The sequence below is a fragment of the Cajanus cajan genome, chromosome 9 (assembly GCF_000230855.2).
Source record: "Cajanus cajan strain Asha chromosome 9, NIPB_CcT2T_4, whole genome shotgun sequence".
NCBI classification, from domain to species: Eukaryota; Viridiplantae; Streptophyta; class Magnoliopsida; order Fabales; family Fabaceae; genus Cajanus; species Cajanus cajan.
In genome coordinates this window covers 29,372,659-29,381,906 of record NC_138525.1, presented here as the reverse complement: position 1 = coordinate 29,381,906, position 9,248 = coordinate 29,372,659, and positions in this window count along the sequence as shown.

Here is a 9,248-nt window from a genome sequence, read left to right as displayed (position 1 = left end):
AATAAACTCATCATTTTTATTAATGTAATAAAAGGTTTAAGAAAAATTGTACCTTATGCAAAAATGGATAAAAATAATCAAAACGCTTTCTTATTATTAGAAGAAAAAAATTAAAAAAAAAAACTTAACACATGTAGAAAAGGATATAAAAATATTAATAAATATTTTAAAGACAAAAGGAAAATAAAATATAAGAAGTTAGGAATAGCCTTTTAAAAAAATATATATATTATTTAATGTAGTGACTTAAAAATGATAGAGCTACTTGTTGAATTTAAAATTTGTTAGTCATGTTTCGATTAACAACATAGTGGTTCCTACTTCAAGTATTGACTCTAGGCGGGGATTTGAACCCTTGATTGGACCCCTAGCTTACTTTAAAGAGTTTTCTAGTAGTTATAACTCAAGAGCAGGTCAAAGGCAAGTTTCAAGTAGGAATGTAAGCGAGTATGAATACTTTTTAAGCTTAAATTGATCTAGAAGCAGAAGCCGCATGCGTAGCAACGGGGGTGTTCACCTCTGGCACCTCTGAGCTCGGCGCCACCTGAACCTCAGCAGCATTTTCTACCTACAAAAGACAAAATCTTTCTAAGTCACAAAAAAAAGACCGGCAGTACAAAAATAAAATCCCAGGCAAGGGCACAAACCTCGGCGGCATGAGCAACCTCCTCGGCAGCCACTTGGGAAACCCCCTCAGACGGAGGACTCCCAGTGAGGTCGACCGCGCCGGCATCGGTAGCCTTTGAGGTCACCTCCTCGGTATCATGAGGGGCAGAGGTCCCCCTCGACCTCTTTCTCTCCCCTCTTTCTTTTTCGAAGGGTCTCCAGGGGGGCCACCTCCTCCTCCTAAGGCTCAGGGACCTCAATCTCGGCAAGGTTGTAACGAGACTTCAGCTCGCGCCACTTGCTTTTTCCCATTATGCTTGCAAATACAAGAGTCAGATACGTTAGTAAAAGACAATTTTACAAACCCTAACGACAAAAAGACGAGATACTCACTCTCCAAGCCCCTTTCCTTGTACATCGAGTTAGCAAGCGACAAAACGAGCTTGCAATCCAAGGGACGAGGGAGCACCTCTAAGTAGGAAATGGCAGCAACTTCTGAGGTCGTCAGTTGAAGGTTGGCCGACCCATTAAACCTGACTGGGGCTTGCCGCCAGTAGAGAGGGAACCTCGGCAGCCCGTCGAAATAAAACACCCCATCTTCCAGTGGGTTGACCTCCACGAGCCGAACCCGAAAAAACTCTTGTTTGAAATTTTTGTAAGACTGGGAGTAGAGAGAAAATAATCCCCCAACCTTACTACCGTTCAAAGAAGCCCAGCCATAGGGGGGCACACCAAGTTTCAGTTGGTAAAAATAAAGAAAAATAGGGAGAGACACCTCTATCCCTAAGGTCGAACACAAGACTTGTAAAGCCCTAAAAAAATCCCTGTTGGTCCCTACGGTTAGAATCTAGAAGGGGGGGTTGAATAGATTCTATGTTAGTTTTCCTTTTCTTGTTTGCTTTCTAAATCTTTACCAAACAAATCTTGATTTAAAACAAACCTTTAAGCATAAAAAGTAATTCAGAGTTATATATGCACAGCTTATCCAACAAGATTTGAATAACACAATTAACACAAGATATGTAAAGATTGAATTTATCAATTACCAAGAATCTTTAAAGTTCAGTTTCTGCAGATAATGTTTTTCTTCATGCAACATTAATCAAGAAACTTATACAGAATGTAAAGAGTGTAAGAGTTAAGAAAATCATGCACCAAGATATATACTGGTTCAGCCATCCAAAGGCCTACATCCAGTTTCAGATTTAGATACACCTCTAAATCCAGTCAAATCCACTATTGATATTCTTTACATGCACCCTGCACAAGCAATATCCAATCAATGAATTTAACAAGCAAATCTTGACACCCACAAGATTAACAAACCATTTCTTGACTCCACAAGAAACATATAACCCAAGAATATTGATCCCACAATATCCTACTTGAGAAAAACCTATCTCAAGATTTCTCTTTACACAACTCTTCCAGAGATTCTCTAATCTCAAGAGTTAAAACCATTCAAACAATAACAAAAGATCAGAAACGAGTACACCTGTTCGTGTAGATATGATCTTCAACAACGTAAACCAGTTTAGAATGAATTTTCTATATGAACTTCATCTTCTTGAATTGATCTTGCACACTTCTTTTTCCAAAAGTTGATTTTCAGCAGATATGTTCTTTCTTTCTTTTTCAGAAAATCTTTTTCTCTTTTGCAGTAATGTGTATTCTAAAAAAAAGTCTCTCTTGTTCGTGTAAGTATTTCTCTTTTTTTCCGTGTGTGAAAATTCTCTTTTTTTTTTAAAAGCTTCAGTTTTAATCTTATTTAAAGACAATTTTCATGTGCAAGGAAACAGTTATTTCAGTTATATTCATAACGGAGATAATCTATTACCTGTGATGGTAATCTATTACCACGAGTTAGAATAACTGAACTAATTATTTCAGCTCCTGTTTTAATCTATTACCTAACATGGTAACCGATTAACACGATGCCAAAATAACACAAAACTCACATTTGGAACAGAGGTAATCGATTACTTTAAAGAGATAATCGATTAACACGATCCTTTTTCCTCTTGAAATCATCAGAATCAGTTTGGTAATCTATTACCAAACATGGTAATCGATTATTCCAGTATCAATCAGTTTTTCAACATGAGTCAGGTAATCTATTACCAGTTCAGGTAATCTATTCCTTAACTCAGAAAATTTCTGATGTTTTCAAGTTTTCATTTAAAGTCTCAAACACTCAGTAAATTAATACTTCATGTTCTCAACAATGAATGAAATAAGAAAAATGAGTATTATGATATTTTCACCTTCATGTTAATTACTAATTTTTAACACATAACAAACAAACACATACAAGCCTAATCTTTTAAACAATCAATACATTATCCTTTTGACATAGGCTTAAAATAAAAAGCAACATGAGCAAAACATCAAAACTAAAACTTCTAGGGAACATCTTCCAGATGTAGATTCTTCAATCTTCAACAATCTCCCCCTTTTTGGTTTTGATGAGCCAAACTCTTCATGTTGACTTTCACAATCATCATGTTGTTTTGTTTCACTTGTTTGTTTGAAATTTGAACTTGAATTTGAACCTGCATATGTCTAGAACAAAAACTTCCATACAAAGCATTATGCAGTTCTATTTCCATTTCTTTCTTATACAATACATAAACAACCATATAAACATTTAATCAGTTTCTCATGAATTTCTCCCCCTGTTTGGCTTAACCAAACCAAAAAAAACAGAGTAAACAGAGAAATAACATGATACTTATGCAACAAAAACAACAAGCACTTAATAAGACTTTCATCATATAAGCATTAAAAATGTTCAGAAGCATACAAATACTACAACTATTACAAACTTTAAGTCTGAAATATAAATCAAAGTATTTATGCAGAACAAATTAAAATGCAGTGCCTAAAATGTAATGCATAACTAAATTTCTTCAGGGTAGGGTATGTTCATCGCATCCAGTCGTTCAGATATAGATTCAAGACAAGCCTTCAGCTCTTGATAATTTCTTCTCTGAGTTTCTCTGATGTCATCTAGCTTTGCCAGAACAGATAGCTCAAAAGTAGAAAGAGGCTTGGGCTCTTCAGCTCCTTCCTCTTCTTCAGTTTGAACTTCAGGTTGAGACGGCTCTGTAGTCTCAGCAGTAGGAACATCTTCCTTTGCTATCCAACCAGCATCTGTTTTCACTAGCTTCATCATTTTCAGAGCTCTATCCTTGATATCATGAACATCTCTGGTGACCTCTCTTGCTTCACCAGTTAAGGGAACTTTATAGAACACCAATACCTTGCTTATGAACACAGCATATGGACACTTGCAGTCCATTAACCTCCTTGTCTTTAGCATTATGTCTTCTACCACATATACCCAATCAACTTGAATGTTGTTCTTAAAAGCTGCGAGCAGTGCCATATCTTCTTCACTGATTTGTGCGTGATTGCTCCCCCTTGCTGCCAGAATCCAAACAATTACATAATGTAGGAGTCTATCTTCCACTCGTAGACCTCCAGCATTATATGTAATTTTCCTCTTTTCTTTTCTTTTGTATTCTTTATTAGCCTCCCAGGCTGAAACATCCCTCAGCATACTCATAAAAAACGTATCTTTACCTATTGAGAAATTTTTCATCTTTAATTCATTGAAGGTAGGTTTAATACCATTTCTGGTTAATCCACCAATCTTCAAAAATACATCAGCAGATAGAGTAACTTTTATTCCTTTAACTTCTGAAACCAAAGCACCATTTTCATCTCTTCCCAAATTTGAGTAAAAGACCCTAACAAGATCAGGGTAGTACAGTCCACTTAACCCAACAAATTTGCTAACTCCTTGACAAGATAACAGAGTAGGAAATGTAAAACCTTGCTCTATAAGCCAAGACGAGTAGAGTACCTTTGGAGCCACAATGTCTTTGCAAGCAAAAGACTCATTGAAAGTTTCCTCTTGAGACTTCCTTGTGAACCACGAATGAGAATATTCTTCTTCAGGTTCTGGACGAGAGGACACTTGTTTCTTCTTTTTAGATGTACCTTGACCTTGAGTAGTAGGACGAGGGTAATCTCTGTTGGCTTTGTGCTTTACACGCTTTCCTTTGCCAAGACTTTCCATGAATGGGGCTTAGGGTTAGGTTTTGAAAGAGATTTTGAGATAGAAAAAGGAACCAGGGGTTTCGTTCGTTTTAGTTTGAAGCAAAAATGGAGAGAGTTTTGAATTAATTTGAATTCGAAACAGATTTAAAGAGGGTTTTTGAGTACTTAAAAAAAACACAGGGGTTCGCGTCAGGTAATCGATTAACCCAGTTGGTAATCGATTATCTCGCAACTGAAACAGGGTAATTATGCAAGTGAGTGAGTGGTAATCGATTAACCCGCATGGTAATCGATTATCACAGTGGGTATGCATCAGAAATTGCATCAAAGTAGCAGAGGTAGTCGATTACTGAAAATTGATAATCGATTACTGCTGTTGATTTTTCAGCAATTTCTTCATTTCTTCCAATGGTAATCGATTAACCCGATAGGTAATCGATTATCACAGAGAAATGTGTGCAGATACAGGGCATACTGTGTTTTGTGTGATTTCCTATTATGAGTGCACATACATCAAGTTTAAACCTATAAGTGCTTAGCAATTTCATGCATATTCACACAATCATACTTTAATTATGAGATTTAGGATAGATTGGACTCACTAATGATACCAAGATTGGTTCTTAGCTTGAAAAATCTTTCCTTTGGTAGAGGCTTTGTAAAGATGTCAGCAAGTTGATCTTCTGACATTATGAATTTGATGTCACAGTCTCCTTTCTCTACATGATCTCTGATAAAGTGATGTCTAACATCAATGTGCTTAGTTCTTGAGTGTAGAATAGGATTCCTTGAAATGTTAATTGCACTTGTGTTGTCACACTTCAGTGGTATGTGATCAATCTTCAATCCAAAGTCTTGAAGTTGATGTTTAAACCAAATTGACTGAGCACAGCAGCTTCCAGCAGCTATATACTCAGCTTCAGCAGTTGAGAGTGCTACACAAGCTTGTTTCTTGCTCTGCCACGATATGAGACATTCTCCAAACGTGTGGCACGTTCCACTTGTACTTTTCCTATCCAATTTACAACCAGCAAAATCGGAGTCAGAGTAACCAGTTAAAGATGGAGAAGTACCTTTAGGATACCACAATCCAACATTGATTGTGCCTTTCAAATACTTCAGTATTTTCTTTACAGCCTTCAGATGTGATTCCTTTGGTTTTGATTGGAATCTAGCACATACACATACACTGTACATGATGTCAGGTCTGCTAGCTGTTAGATACAGAAGAGATCCAATGATCCCTCTATACATTGATTCTTCAACATCTTTTCCTGCAATATCACTATCTAGATAACAATTAGTAGACATAGGAGTATTTGATATCTTACAATTCTCCATATCAAATTTCTTTAACAGTTCTTTGCTATATTTAGTTTGATGTAGAAAAATTCCATTTTCCATTTGTTTGACTTGTAGTCCTAGGAAGAAGCTTAATTCTCCCATCATAGACATATCAAACTCCTTCTGCATATTGGAAACAAATTCTCCACAAAGAGATTGGTTAGTTGATCCAAATATTATATCATCAACATAAATCTGAATCAGCAGAATATCTTTTGATTTTCTCTTTATGAAAAGAGTTTTATCAACATTACCTCTTTGAAAGTCATGAGTTAGTAGAAACTTACTCAGCCTTTCATACCATTTCCTTGGAGCTTGTTTCAGTCCATACAAAGCTTTCTTGAGCTTGTAAACATGCTTAGGTAATTTGCAGTCAACAAAACCAGGTGGTTGAGCTACATAAACTTCTTCATCAATTAAACCATTTAAAAATGCACTTTTCACATCCATTTGATATAGTTTGAAATCAAACACACAAGCAAATGCAAGTAAAAGCCTAACAGCTTCTAATCTAGCAACTGGAGCATATGTTTCACCAAAGTCTATACCTTCCTGTTGATTGTATCCTTTGGCTACTAATCTAGCTTTATTTTTAACTATAACACCTTCTTCATTTAGTTTGTTTCTGAAAACCCATTTTGTACCAATGATATTCATATTCTTATTGAAAGGAACTAAAATCCAAACATCATTTCTTTTGAATTGATTCAGTTCATCATGCATGGCCATTATCCAGAATTCATCTTTTAATGCATGTTCCACACATAATGGTTCAATTTGAGAAACAAATGCCATATCATCACTTAGAAGATTAAAAGAGTGTCTAGTAGAAACTCCCTTATTTATATCTCCAAGAATGTTATCCAGAGATAGATCTTTGGGTTTCCTCCATTCTTTGGGTAGTGATGTGTCTTCAGATGGTGTTTTCTGCTGTAGTTCCAGTTTTTCTTCTTCTTGTGTAATACTGTCACCTATCTCATCTTCATCATTAAGAGATTTTCCTTTTTCAAGGATGTTAGTTTCATCAAAAGTAACATGTATAGATTCTTCAACAGATAAGGTACTTTTGTTAAAGACTCTATATGCTTTGCTAATTGCAGAATATCCAATAAAAACTCCTTCATCAGCCTTAGCATCAAATTTTCCAAGAGTGTCTTTTCCATTATTCAGAACAAAACACTTACAGCCAAACACTTTAAAATGTGAAATGTCAGGCTTTCTTCCTTTGTAAAGCTCATATGGTGTTTTCTTTAAAATAGGTCTAATCAAGATTCTATTTAGAACATAGCATGCAGTGCTTACTGCATCAGCCCAAAAGTATTTTGGTAAACCATTTTCATTTAACATGGCTCTTGCTAGCTCTATTAGAGATCTATTTTTCCTCTCTACAACTCCATTTTGTTGAGGAGTTCTAGGGACAGAAAAATTGTGATTAATACCATTTTCTTCACAAAAAGTTTGAAAAGATTCATTTTGAAATTCACCACCATGATCACTTCGCAAAGATTTAATTTTCAAGTCCTTTTCATTCTGAATTCTTTTTGAAATGATTCTAAAGGCTTTAAAAGCATTGTCTTTATGGGATATAAATGCAACCCATGTGAATCTGGAGTAGTCATCAATGAGAACTAAAGCATAAGTGTTTCCACCTAGACTTTTGGTTCTTGATGGTCCAAAGAGATCCATGTGCAAAAGTTCCAGCGGTCTAGAGGTTGACATAACTTTCTTTGATTTAAAAGAAGCTCTAGTCTGCTTTCCCTTTTGACATGCATCACAAAGTCCTTGTTTAGAGAACTTGATCTTTGGAAGACCACTAACAAGATCTTTAGATGCAAGTCTATTTAACTGATCTGCATTTATATGTGCAATGCGTCTATGCCATAACCATGTTATATTATCATGTGATGTGAGACAAGAATTGGATGATGAATGCTCTAAGTCTAAGATGTATATGTTATTGACTCTTTTTCCTATAAGCAGGACTTCATTTGATTCCTTATCACAAACCATACAGCATTGATTATTAAAAGAGATATTGTAATTTTTGTCACAAAGCTGGCTAATACTAAGCAGGTTATATTTGAGACCTTCTACATACAGGACATTTTCAATGAGAGTATTGGAATTGTTACCAACACTGCCTGAGCCTAGTATTCTGCTTTGTTGTTATCTCCATATGTTACAGATCCTCCTTCTTTTTCCTGTAATGAGATAAATTTGCTTTTATCTCCTGTCATGTGTCTTGAGCAGCCGCTGTCTAAGTACCACATTGATTGCTTTGCTCTCAAGCACACCTGCAACACAAGTTATTCAATTTGATTTTGGTACCCAATGGATCTTGGGTCCTGGAGAATCAGTGAGTACATAATCTAATTTCTTAATCCATTTATATTTTCCACTAGGAATGCCAAATTTCCTTATCATGCATCTGTAGTAGTTATGACCAGATTTCATACAATAGTTACATGAGTGGGAATTAATGGATTTCATAACATTAACATTCTGTTTTTCTTTATCCTTTGCTTTTAATGCAGCATACAATGTTTCACAGTTCTCACATGGTGACTTTAGTTTAGAGATATCTGAAAGTAGTTTCCTGTTATCATTCTCTAAATCAGAAATTTTATCTCTCATGTGTGTCATTTTCTTTTTGTAAACATTATTTGATTTTTCTAATTTCTTTGCTTCAGCATACAGTTCAGCAAATGCATTTTGCAATTCATCATACGAGTCAATAGATGAGTCAGAATCATATACCTCATAATCTGAATTATGTTTGGTCATGAGACAGAGATTTGCTTCCTGATCCTCATCACTATCACTTGAAGTTGTTGAGGCATTCTCTTCCCATGCTATGTATGCTTTCTTTTTCTTTGATCTGAACTTTTGTTTCGTCTCCTCATTCTTTTTCAGGCTTGGACAGTCAGCTCTCATGTGTCCAGCTTTTCCACATTCAAAACATTTGAACTTTGGAGATGAGTTTTCATTCTTCTTGAAGGATTTCTTCTGACTGGAGAATCTCTTATTGTTGTTCTTCCTTCTCATGAATTTTCTGAAATTCTTCACCATTAGATTTAATTCTTCTTGTTCAGAACTTTCATTGCTGCTATCCTCTTCATCACTTGAGGATTCTTTTACCTTTAAGGCCAGACCTTTTGCCTTTTTATCTTTTTGTTCTTCATCAGCAATCCTTGACAGATCCATCTCATATTCTCTTAGCTTTCCAAATAACT